This window comes from Triturus cristatus, chromosome 4_2 (assembly GCF_964204655.1).
Source record: "Triturus cristatus chromosome 4_2, aTriCri1.1, whole genome shotgun sequence".
Taxonomy (NCBI): Eukaryota; Metazoa; Chordata; class Amphibia; order Caudata; family Salamandridae; genus Triturus; species Triturus cristatus.
The window spans coordinates 889257083-889270643 of NC_140586.1; positions in this window are offsets into that span (position 1 = coordinate 889257083).

Sequence of the window (13561 nt, forward strand, 5' to 3'; positions counted from 1 at the left end):
TCTGTCGATTAGCTAGAATATTTGTATAGATCTTAGAGTCAGTATTTAACAGGGAAATAGGGTGATATGATGCAGGTATGGAAGGGTCTTTATCTGCTTTGGGAATAAGTACTACCTCCGCTTTATTCAAGGGAGGGGTGAGACACGAAACGTCTGTGAATCTATTAAATAGATGAAGCAAGTGGTGGAGAAGTTGTGGGTAAAAGACCTGGTAGAAGGTGTCTTGCAGTCCATCAGGCCCTGGGGTCTTATCAAATGGGAGTTGCTTCATAGCTTTAGCAATTTAGTTGTGGTTAATGGGGTTTTCCAGTAGTTTCATAAAATGGGGATCAATCGGGACAAGAATTAAGCAAGGCATTTATGGCTTCAGGAGAACAGGGGGAATCTACGTAGAGTTCCCCATAGAACCTCTCCAGTTCTAGGCCCTTGTCCGCCTCCGAAATGGCCCATGAGCTGTCGGGGCATCTGAGCTTGGTGATGTGAGCCGTGCGAGGGACACCCCAACCTTGTCCCCCCCGGTGTAGAACTTCTGTTTGAGATTGAGTAAAAGTCGCTCAGCCTCATTGGTACAGTGCACATACAGTTGGCCGTGCAGGTCAGCTAGGCGCCGCTTATTGCGGTGGGACAAGTTATGATGGTCCCTGCATTCCAAATTTTTGATGTCGCCAGAAAGTATGTTCTAATCTCAACCAGCCTAGCCTCTCGGGTCCTGGCAATTGAAGTGAACGTGATGACCCCCGAACAGTTGCCTTAAAAGCATCCTATCGGGTGCCCTCAGAGGTGTCGGTAATGGAGTTGGCAAGAAAGAAGGCTTCAACCTCTTTTTGGATGTCTGCCACGTCTACAGGATCCCGCAGGAACTGAGGCGGCAGCCTCCAGCGGGGCAGAGACTCGTTCCAAGGGTTAGGGGGTTGAAGGGAAACCAGAACATGGGCATGGTCAGATAAGGATATGAATGATATCTCTGCTCCAGTCATGGCGTGAATCAATGGGAGTGAAAGAAAGTAATAGTCTATGCAAGAGTAGGACCGGTGTGTATGGGAGAAAAAGAAGTAATCCTTAGTGTCCGGATGGAGATGTCTCCAGGCATCAACTAAGCTTAGATCTGTGACGGCAGTTCGCAGTTTCGCCAAAATTGCCCCAGAGCTTTGGTGTGCATGTGCAGTTGATGCAGCGCGGAGTGCTTAATCCCTCTTTACGTAACAGACCACAGACCTTTACAACCACATTCATACATTCATTCACTGGTGGGGCCCATAACACCAACATTCATGCACAAGAGACCTATGGTACCTTTAAGAGATGATTCTCTCTACTCCGTACGCTGTCATGAGAGGAAATACACAAACTCCTAAGGAGTACTGAATTCACATATCTTTCCCTACCTCACTAGAAACTAGTCATTAATCCAATAAATCCTGCCATGGATAGGCCATGGATCAGCATGTTGCTGAGTGATGCGACATTCAATTATCTAAACATATGCAAAGAAACATCACTAAATAATAACCCGACACAATTCTTTCAATTTGTATGGTTTATCTAAAATAAAGCATGAAAGAAAGCAATCATTGGTTCGTTAGCATATTTACCTAATCTGGCTAAAAGTCGTCCTCTAAGTCAGGCTCAGGTCTTTGTCTTTATGCCCATAAGAAATCAAAGTTCGTAAAGCAATAGGGCATCAATCAGTCCTTCAGAGTCTTTGGTAGCATCTGTCCAGCAGAGTCACCGTCCTCTCCGTCAGCATGTCGTCAGGAAATCAAGAAGAGAAGTAGAAGAGCTTTTTTCCTCACTAGTCTACACCTTTTTATAGGAAAATTAACAATGAAACAGCAACAATATGTGTCTTAGACAAACTGGATTGGACAATTTACTGTTGCCTCTCGGTTCTCAGACGGAAAATGTTTCTAATAAGGATAGTTCATAATTTTCATAGATGTTGTTACAGTTTCGCATCCGCTTGGGTCAGGTTTGGTTCCCATGTGTCTGGGTGTCCATAGTGTCATTGAATGTTTCAAATCAAGGTTTATAAATCATTATTGTTCCAAAATTGGCACACATCCCGGGTGTTCCCTTGACAAGGCCAGTCTGCCTGGGGTCAGGATAGGGTGATTGCATGTCTTTTCTTTGCGCAGGCGCACTTCACCCAGGTTCCTTCTAGTTGTCAGTCGTCCGTCAAATACAAATGGCAGCCATTTTGTGGCCACTCCGAGAAGGTCAACTTAAGCAAAAAGAACACAAAACGTAATTAATACATGGAAATGACTATCAAAATGTTTTCCCCTTGCTAAACCCTTTATGTGTGTGTATTTATCTAGCAATTAGCAACACGCATTGCAAATTAAATTCACATTTAAAGCACAAATCACAATTCACATCACGTAAGCAACATATAACATGCAAATACTAAATATTTATCATTAGTATGCGTACGAAAATTAGTTTACTTATTAATTAGGCCATGCTAATGCAAATCCCACGTGTATTCTATATTAGTAATGTTGATTTCGTACCAAACACAACAAACCCTTATTATTGTTATAATTATTAATTAATTATTTTAATTACAAACAGACAAATGGAGGGGGTGTATGACCAATTAAGAAAAACCCGCTCCAGCAATCCCCCCTTTGGTGATTTTATCCCCACCAAACATTAAATTTGGACCCTTTTTCAGAGATCTCGAGATGACTTCTTATTCATATGTTATAGATCAGTTTCTCCATAATCTTCTCTTTTTGTCTTTTTATACAGATTTTCTTTAAACTCATCTAATTTTATTTTTTCCATTTCTATATCTTCATTCCTTTCTTTTCTTTTTAAGTTTTCTCTTTTTGTTTTATTATTTCTTTTCTTATTTCTACAACACATACACCCTAATCTCAAGATTAATAAGGCAACTAATACACATGTTAAAGGAAACAAAATTTTACCTACAAATGTACTACCTATTTTAACTAAGAAATTTTTAATAGCAGCTATTTTCTTTCCCATTCTTGTCCATACATCTTCAACCTCCAGTGGTACAAGTTCGTCATGCAATTCAGTAATATTTTTGATATAAACTTTTAGATCTTTGCTTTCGTCTGGAATGTAAGTGCAACAATGTTGAACTTTCAGCATTCCACAGACTCCACCCTCTTTTGCCAATAAGATATCAAGGGCAAGTCGATTTTACATCACCATAGCACGCATGGCAACCATTTCAGTATTAACCGATAAGAATCCATTAGCGGTGCTTGTTGACAAGCGATCCACTACTGTTTACAATTTTCTAATTTTTCCTGCATTCAGAGATATTCCCACTGCTGGTATCAATGCACTAAAGATATCACCTACAATTTCCGCCCAAGATTCTCTTTTTCTGCGCACTAAATGACTACTTAAGCTATTTACACCTTCTTCTCTATCCATGTGAAAGATCTTTGGAAATACCAAGCCAACATAGCATGTGCCATACCAATGGTCTGCAAACTATAATAAGCCCTGTTCCTGCAGATAAAATAGAGACCTGGAAAGACTGGATCTCTTCCACCTTTAAATACCCATCCACCCATGATTCGGTATGTATCATGGCACTCACTATTACCTAAAAAGAGATTATCATATGCAGTTTGATTCCTTCTTATACAACATTTTCCTTTCTGAGGCCTATCTAAAGCTAGTGTTGGTGTAGTCTCCCCTTTTGCCAGATGTTCTCCATCTCTACATCCCAAGCTGTTCTTTCATCTTTACCTTCCGATGCCTTTCTATGCATCTTGTGCCTTCTTTCCTCAACCATATTCAAAAATGTCTTTTCTTCTTTCTGTACACTGCATGTCAAATTATACTTAAACACCTAAAACACCTTTGCAGGTTTTACCTTATTCAACTTATTGTTAGCAGGTACTAATGCGAAAATATTATCTATATCTGAAAAATAGTACTCTAATTTCCCTGTTTGATAAAACAGACTAGCTATTACACTACATGTTATTCCATAAGTAGCTGGAAGGTGATGATAAGTCACTCCCTCTGCCACAGAAGCAGGTAACTGCATGCAGACGTAGCAGTCCCTAACATCCATAGTTTTTACATATTCATACAACAGCTTAGAAAATACATTGTTAGAGAAATCGTTAATAGACCTATCCTTATGCAAATGAATGTTTGTTTTTACAGTCGGTACTACCTTTGAAACTTTACCTATGTTAGTGGTGTTCTGACCATGTCTTTCTACTGTATCTATTGTGACTTTGAAAGAAATTACTAGAGCAAGAATGCTCCACAGAAGCATTAATAATCCTGTACAACAACAACAACATGTTTTACACCATCTTTTTAAGAATGTACATCTACTTTTTCTACCATCTGTGTTAGCCATCTTTACAAATGGGACCGTGTCTTTTGACTTAGCCTCTTCTATGTTATGACCAATTTCCAACCCTGGGCTGCGAGGCCCCTGCAGGGTTCTATCAGTCCTACTTTTACTCAATTATTGTTTTCCACATTAACAACTTCTTAGTTTTATTTAGTTCGGCATTTCATCATCCTTTGTCTCCTTCTCCCAATCAGTATACAGAATCTCCTGAATCTCCACTTCTTCTCCAATGTCGGACAAGATAACTCTCAGGATTTCTGACTCTTCTTCTTTAACCACTGTCAGTAAAGTCTCCTCTGGATTTCCTTGACTATCTGCCTCTTGTGATTCTTCAGGCAGGGCCACGTACGTCCATTCCGGTGACTTGTACTTCTGGTTAGGTTTTCTTATTCTTCCAGATTCTTTTGTTGCAATTGTCTCTCCTTCTTTTGGTTCTTCCTGACTCGTGACCTCATTCACCTGTTCAGCTCTTGGAGGTCTCACTCGAGTGAATCGATATCTCAGCCTCTTTATTTTGTTTGGCCAAACTTCTGGTTTCACAGTTCCTTTCTGTTTACTTTCTTTGGCATTATTTTCATTCTTCTCTTCTCTCAAAGCTCTCTTTCTCAGAACTCGGCCTTCAGGTACTTCTTTCTCACTTTCTTCTGACTCTGTCCCAACTTGCTTTTCTTTTTCACCAGTCTCTTTGTTCACCACCTGTTTCGATTTCCCTACTTCTGTCCCTCCTCGGGTCTCCGGCACGCAATCTTCCTGCTGGCTACTTGTCCCTTCACCTAGCTGGATGTTGCAATTCCCTACACCTCCTCGGGGGTCTTCCGCAATCTGTCCCTCTCTCTCTGCACCTGTCCCTTCTTCACTCAAATCTATTATCTCAGGTGGGATTTCTCTCAGTTTTTCATCTGGGACTTGTTTTTTCTGAATTTCTTTTTCTGCTTCTTCTTTGTCTGTACCTGCTTTCTTTTTAGGTTCCTTTCCAGGACCTTTCTTTCTTTGCTCGTCTTCAGAGTCTGAGCTGTCTGAAATCTGCAATCTTCTTCTCAGAGAGACACTTCTGGGGACCAAAATCTGTTTTGACACATTTTCCCCCCTTTCAGGATTTGCTCGTGTTTTTGGTCCTTCGTTGTCTGATTCAGTACTTGACTCTGTTGCAGGGATTCTGCTCATACACAGAACTATGCGCAGGAAACCAGGACCTCAGTGAAATGTGGTGTACCAGAAACTCGCCTCAGAACCCAGAACCCCGTATTCGGCTAGCATCAGTGTCCCATTCGTTATCCGTATTATCACGGAGGTCCCAATGTATAGACAACCCAGAACAAGCGACTTAGACCACTCTCAGGAATGGTGGGAATCAGAAATACCTGTTCGTAAATTATTCTCATATCAGTCCACAACAAGAGTAATAGGAGGCACGGTAAAGTTTAAAGAGTTTATTTTACAAACCTCGTGTCCTAAGATGCAGTACTTTGGCTAATACAAGCAGACAAATGATTAATATCAAAACCATCAGCATTGTTACAATACCATAGAAAATAAAGGGAGAAATCATATTATAAATGACAGTGGGTACAACCACCTTCCCTTCACAAATAAGCTAATATTATTCATCTAATAAAAGGTCTCTAGGCTTGAATGGGGAACCCCATACCTCAAGGATCAGCCTAGGGAGATCACATCACAGGATCAGCTGAAGTCTTCTCGCAGGAAGGCTCGTCTCCAGAATGTGTGCTAAACATGCTGCTTGCAATATTAAAAGCACCCAACTTTCAGGTATTCGCAGCTGCATGTGTGTTATGGCTAAATAGTGAGTCGATCAACCTGAAGTGGAAAACATGCATTGTCTAGTGACCCAGACTGTTTCTGTTACACTGTGTACAGACCAATGTCGCAGCTCGCGGCTAGGGATGTTAACAGCAGACGGTTCTCATGTGAAGAAAAACGCGAGCAAGCAGCTTTTCCAACAATAACATGTAACTGTAGTGTCGTGTGCAAATCTGCGAAAAGCGGCAAGATGGCATTCTGACATCTAACGTAGTTATGCTAACTTAGCAATGTATGTACGTATTAGGGTACTCTTCACTACATCCCCCCTTGATCGAATCACTAACCAATAGGGATACAGTCAGAGAACGCAGAGTTCAAGTTCCAAGAATCGTAATCCACATTATGGTGCAGTGAAATTTCGAAGACAAAAATAACCTATATAAAAAAAGGGGGAAAAAATTGAATCGATAGATCAATGTCTAGGCTCTTTGAGCCCTAATCCATGTTAAAAGTAAAGAAAGCAAAAAAGAGAAAGCGACAAAAAATTAAACTAAGGGACAAAACTTGCAGAGAGTGAGAGAGAGGAAAGAGAAAAAAAATCGGCGGCAGTCCATCTAGTCCATAAACGTGTATGCACAATAAGTAGCAACCACTTCCAACAAGAAATCGTTGGCACGTCCTCAAAGTCTCCGCCATCCAGTTTAACAGGGAAAATGAACACACATGTTCTTCAACAATCGGAGCCTCTAGCACCATCAGAGGACAGCCGACGTGTTCTTCAAGATAACTTCTTGCCAAAAAGTCATATGCAGCCGTTCCGATGTCCCAATTCCCCAGGACTCCGTGCGCCGCTCCACAGGCCATAATCCGGACACCAGAACAATCCAACTCATGAGCTACTAAGGGACTCATTAGTCGATCAAAATCCGGGGCTGGAGACACCGTGTTGGTTAAGCACAAATCCAGAGCCCATTGGAAGGGACAATCTAGGCAGTAAAGACAGGTTGCACACAGGTGAAGTACGTAAACCGGAAGGACAATCCATAGGCTATGCTCAAAGTCCAGTCTTTACTCAAAGACCGCCCCGGGGTACCGACGTATAGAGCGGGCCCCTTTCCCTGAGTTGAGACCAGGTTGAGGTGAGGGCAGCACCCAATTCTTATGGGTACCCGGTTTCGATATCTTTTGAACTGACCGGTGCGGTAGGACTATTTTGTTCGCGAAAACCCTTTTGATTTCTTTTTCGCATTTTTTCACTGAACCACAGCAGTATTATAGGTCCTGATGAAAGCCCTGATACTTTTTGATCAGAAATGGGCAGAAACATGTCGACCACATTGCTATGGACATTAGCATAATGACAACTTATTTGTGCTAGATTGCCATATTGCTTTTTAAACATGACAGGGGCACTCTACCGAATAAAGAACATTTGAGTACCCTTAGCCATTTTTAGTTACACGCTTATTATTTAATACTGCTGACCTTAGGATCTCCTTCACTGATCTATGGGTACAACGTTATCTCTGACAAAATCCCTGAGAGATCTGACAATAACCCTCCTTTTTTTTTTTTTTTTTTTTTTTTTTAAGTTTCAAAAACCTTTATTTCAACTTTCGGCAACCATACAGATATACGCCTACAACCGCATCGGCCGGCTATAATAGACAGTGCATGGAGAATTCAACCATCAGTTACACAGCCAATCTGCCGTCAACCCGGGGGCCCGGCGGCGTGCGTGCAAAGAGCTCTCTGTACGTCAGTGTAATGAAAGGCCAGGCAGCCGCAGGTCACAGAGCGACGGAATGTCTCCTCAGGCCCCCCCGGGAGCCTGCACTGCACAATATATCCCCATCTCGGGGCGCATCACATCCACCCAATCCACCCCGGATCATCCCAGTAGCAGTCACTCTGGGCCATCAAGCAGGGCATCACGTCACCCACAGCAACCCTTATCTCTTCACCACCCCGTTCATTCCAGCCTCAGGTGTCCCCGTCAGTGGAGCTTGCCAGCGCCGCCAGATACGCTCGAAGCGGATCCCATATGTCTTTTGCCCTGCTCTTCAAAGGCTGCGTTTCGGCATATATCACGTTCTGGTCCTGACAGTACAAAACATCCGCCAACCAGTCCTTAAACTTTGGTGCGCGACCCCTACCCCACCTACACGCTACGCGTCGTTTCGCCAGCAGCAATACAATTGTGACAAATTTACGGTGCTGCTTAGGCACCGACATCGTATAGCCCAGCAGCATCACTAACGGGTCAAGCTCCACCACAGCCCCCACCATGGCCGTAAGCGCCGTATGGACCTGCAGCCAGTAGTCAGCCACCCCCGCACACGACCACGCCAGATGTAAAAAATCAGCCCCCTCCGATCGGCACCTTTCACATTGATTAGAATCTGACAGACGGAATCGATATTTCCGAACAGGAGTGTAATACCAGCGCTGCAGGAACTTATAATGGATAATGCGCAATCTGCAGCTTGAGGAAATCCGGGAGGTGAGCTCACAGCAGTATGCCCATTGCGCCTCAGTAATTTCCCTGCCCAACTCAACCGTCCAACCGCGAAGTGCCTTACAGCCTGCAGTCCCGGTGCTCTCTCGAATACTGCCGTATAACTGAGAGACTAAATGCCGACCATCCATGGTAGCGAGCAGAACCTGCAACGGCTTCACCAAATCAGGCTCCTGCGGATAATGCGGTAGCACCGTTCCCATCCCCTGTCGCAACCGGAGATAATAAAAGACCTCTAGGGGATTAGGCTGGTGTCCCGCGAAAAATTGTTCCCTCGTCTTAAACTGCCCACTCTCGAAGAGGTCTCCCCAATATCGGATCTTTATCTTAGCACATAGCATGCGGAACCCCACTTCCTGCAGCAGAGAGAGGCCCGGGTGATACACCAACGGCAAACGCGGGGCATACAGTAGGCCAAGTTTCAGTCTGCGCACTATGCGCTGCCAAGCATCGATCGTGCACGTCACGGAGGTGAGCGGTGTCTCGATCGCAGTCACGGGACCATGAATGAGTCCCTGTAACGGCAGAGGACGGGCCACCCAATCCTCGACCGCCAGCTGCGGCATAAAGGGCGTAGGGGTAATCCAATGATATGCGAAGTGGGCCTGCGCGCTCAGATAATATGCCTGAAAATCAGGAACGTCAAATCCCCCTTTACTATATGGGAGGATGATAGACGACCAGGCTAGTCGGGGCTGTTTACCAGCCCAGAACAATCGCAGCAACTCAGAGCGCAGCGTTCGGAAAAAGAACGCACCTGGATAATACGGAATGTTCTGGAAGAGGTACAGAAACCGAGGCAGCACCACCATTTTAATCAAAGAAGCCCTACCCGCCATGGTCAACGGCAACGAAAGCCACCGCGACACATCCTCCGCAAGTTTGCTTACGGCTGTGCCATAATTCAGGCGCAGGGTCTCTTCTCGATCCGTCGAGACTCGAACCCCCAAATATCGGAGATCCGAGTCACACCACTACAACGGGTAGTCCAAGGCATAGCGGCCGACCGCCGCCGTCAGGGGAAGAAATTGTGACTTCCTCCAGTTAATGTGGATCCCAGATATTCTCCCAAATACTACAAATTCGCGGAGCAGCGAGTTCAGATTATTCTGCGGATCCACCACATATAGCGTTATGTCATCCGCATACAGGGACACATCAATCTGCCTTTGACAGCATTTGAATGCACTATGCTTGTGGAGTTGTCGGATACGACACGCCAGTGGTTCAATTGCTATAGCAAACAGTAGTGGGGACAGCGGGCACCCCTGTCTGGTCCCCCTAGTTAATGGAATTGGGGTCGATAGTTCCCCATTGATCAACACTCTAGCCGTGGGGTCAGTATAAAGCAGTTTTATCCAAGCTACAAAGATTTTGGGAAAACCCATCCGGTACAGAATAGCGAATAGATAATTCCACTCCACAGAGTCGAACGCCTTAGTGGCGTCCAGGAATACTGCCGCGACAGGCAGTTCCGGCGCTATCGTTTGAATCAGGGAGAAGAGCGTCCGCAAGTTACTAGCGGTGGACCTACCCGGGACAAACCCTGCCTGATCAGGGAGGGCAATTTTAGTCATTAACAATGAAAGGCGCGTGGCAAGCACCTTCGCCAGGATCTTAGCATCACAGTTTATGAGGGACAGTGGTCTATAGGAATCACAATCCTCCGCCGCCTTATCAGGTTTCAGCAGGGAGGTGATCACCACCTCTCTCATCGAGCCCGGCAGCACACCCGCCTCCAGTGAGTCCTCATAGACCTCTCGAAGCACCGGAGCCATTATGTCAATATAGCATTTATAAAATTCCGCCGGCAAGCCATCCAGCCCGGGCGCCTTGCCATTTCCCAATGACATGATCGCTTCCCGTATCTCGTCCAGCTCAAACGGAGCCCCCAGAAACTCCCTGTGTTCATCACTCAGCCAGCACAAAGCGATATCGTCTAAGAAGTCCCCAAACTGAACCTCCCCGACATCACATGCTGTGTATAACCTCTGGTAATGCTCAGTGAATTGCCGCGATGTGTGTCTTGGTAGAGAGCTCCGTTCTGTGCGCGTATCTCTAATATGTGTGAGACGCCCCTCATAGGCCTAGTAATGCCCGCCAGTGCTCGCCCCGGTCTCTCCCCCTCACAATATCGTCGGGCCCGCCAGTGTTTCCCTCTGAAATTGGCTTCTCTGTCCGCCTCTTTCTCATATTGCGTCAGCTTGTCCCTAAACTCCTTGTGGGGTGGGCCCATCGGCCCTCGGGCCATGGCAGATTCCAATTCCGTAAGTTCGGCCTTCAGCTTGGCAAGAGTGCTACGTATCGACTTCAAAACTCCAAAACTCTTGGAGATGTAAAACCCGCGAATCGTGACCTTAAACGCCTCCCAGATAGTCTCAACACTGGCCACCGACCCCTTATTTCGTGGAAAAAATTCAGCTATCTCCTCCCCCAATTCCGTCTGAAACAGTGGGTCCAGTAACGCCGTGGGTTGCATACGCCACCGCGGCGGCGCTCTACCGTATCCCGGGACAGCCACCTGCACCAACACCGGACAATGGTCCGAGTAGGACCACGGTAAATGCACCACCCTGCCCAAATCAACCGCCAGTCCACGGGACAACAAGCAGTAGTCGAGTCTAGCCCAAGTGTTAGCGTACACCGTGAAGTGCGTTCCCTCACGGACTCCAGCATGTGCGAACCTCCAACTATCTATGAGGTCACCCTCCGCCATTATACCCATCACCGCATCTCTCGCATGTCTGTTGTATTGGGGACTACCATCCGATCTATCCAGCCCAGGCGACAGTGTGACGTTGAAGTCCCCACCCCAAATAACATGCATGGATCCAATATTCAGTATTTCGCCCCACAATTTGGTGTAAAACACAGGCGAGTCCACATTAGGCCCATAACAATTGACAATCGTAATCGTATCAGTTCCCAGTCTGCCCCATAACAATACAAATCTCCCCTCATCATCCACTCGCTCACCCAGACGTACAAACGGCACCGTTTTGCTAATCAGAATCACCGTACCCCTAGCATATGCAGAGTATGAGGAGAAACATCGCACTGCCGCCCACCTACTGGCAAAGGTGTAAGTAGCCCTGGGGGCAAGATGCGTTTCCTGCAACAGGGCGATCTGCACTTGATGCTGGTCCAAATAGGCCACCACTTTACGACATTTTCTCGCATCATTCAGCCCACGAACATTCCAGGACATAACCGTTAGTCTAGAGCTATGACTGTGTTCTGTCATCTCCATTCAGCCATGCATGATCCAGCCGCCACCCCATTCCATCCACATCGCACGCCCAGGGGAACCCGCCATACCACTCAGCACCCCATCTACATCCCGCCAATGAGGCCACAGGGACCCCCTCAGCGTTCGCACTGCACAGTCCCAGCGTTTTCGCCTTCCACAACCGACCGACACCATACCAATGAGTTGCATTGCTCGTAGTTCGCCATTGCCAATCATACAAACATACATTCCTACCCTGGTACCCCCCCCCCCTCCCACTGTAGCAACCCCCAACCTGCCAGCAGCGTTCCCTCCCCATCCCTCCCATACATCCCCCAACAACTAGGGCTAACACACCCCTCAACTTCAAAAACATGAGCTAGGGTACTTCCCATCGGGTAACGTATCTAGGCAGCACCACTATGACCCCTCGCATGACAGCCCGCCCGATCCACAGCACCTGTAGACCAGCCCGGCAGCCAGGAGGGGGTGTCCGGCGCTATAATCGGAGACACCCAGTGGAATACCGTCGACCCCCAATAATGTCCCTTTACCTGCCACAGAAATACAGTTCCGCATCGCATGCTACGAGGGACCCCCCATCCCAGAGACCCCGGAAACAGCCGCTAGTACCCTATCCCCCCCTGCGCCCCCCCCCCACCCGGAGATCCTTTCAAAGTCCATCAACATTAAGTTCGTAAGACAGCTCTGGAGCAGCGCCCCACGCTTACCAATGAGTCAATATGTATACACAGTACCGGCCACTCACTGTTCCTCCTCAGCCAGTCGCTCCTGACCAGGGGCTAGGTCCTCATCCGCCCCTGCGTTCAGCCTCCGAGGCCGTTTGATCTGCTTGAGAAAATCCTCCACCTGCTACGGGTTGGTAAAGAATTTCTGTCTCCCTTGGTGCGTGACCCGCAGCCGTGCGGGGTAGAGCAAGGCATAGTCTATTTGCTGGTTGCGCAGTTTATTTTTGACTGCAAGGAATTTCCTCCGTTCCTCCTGGACCAGCAGGGTGAAGTCCGGGTACAGCGTGAAGGAGTTGCCCTCATAGGACAAGGTCCGCACATTTCGCGCTGCCCTTAAGGCCGCGTCCCGGTCCCGGTAATTCAGCAGCCGGGCTATAATTGGCCGAGGCGTCGCCCCTGGCTTCGGTCTGGGACCCAGGGCCCGATGCGCCCGCTCCACTATAAAGTGTGTGGAGAATATCTCTGATCCCATCGCCGCCACCAACATCTTCTCAACGTACTCCTCCATTCTACCCATGTTGGTCGTTTCCGGGATACCTACTATGCGTACGTTGTTTCGCCTACTCCTCGCTTCCAAATCCTCATTTTTAGCCGCGATGACGCGTAGGAGGTTATCCATTCTGGAGAGCTGCGTCGTGTGTTGGGTGACCACATCCTCCGAGTCCGATATGCGTTGTTCCGCCTCCTTCAAGCGACCCTCATGCACATCCACCTTATGCACCACCGCATCCATGCGCGACGAGAGTCGGTCCACCTTATCCGCGATGGTCGCGAAACCTTGGCGCACCTCGGAAAGTACTGCTTGCAAATTCAGCGCCGCATCCGCCGCACATCCCGATGTTTCCGCCGTCGCGTCCGGGGGATGCGACTTCTCTTCAGTCGCCATCACTTTTTTACCCGCCGCAAACGTGAGTTTGGGCTGTCTGGCATCCGTTTTGCCC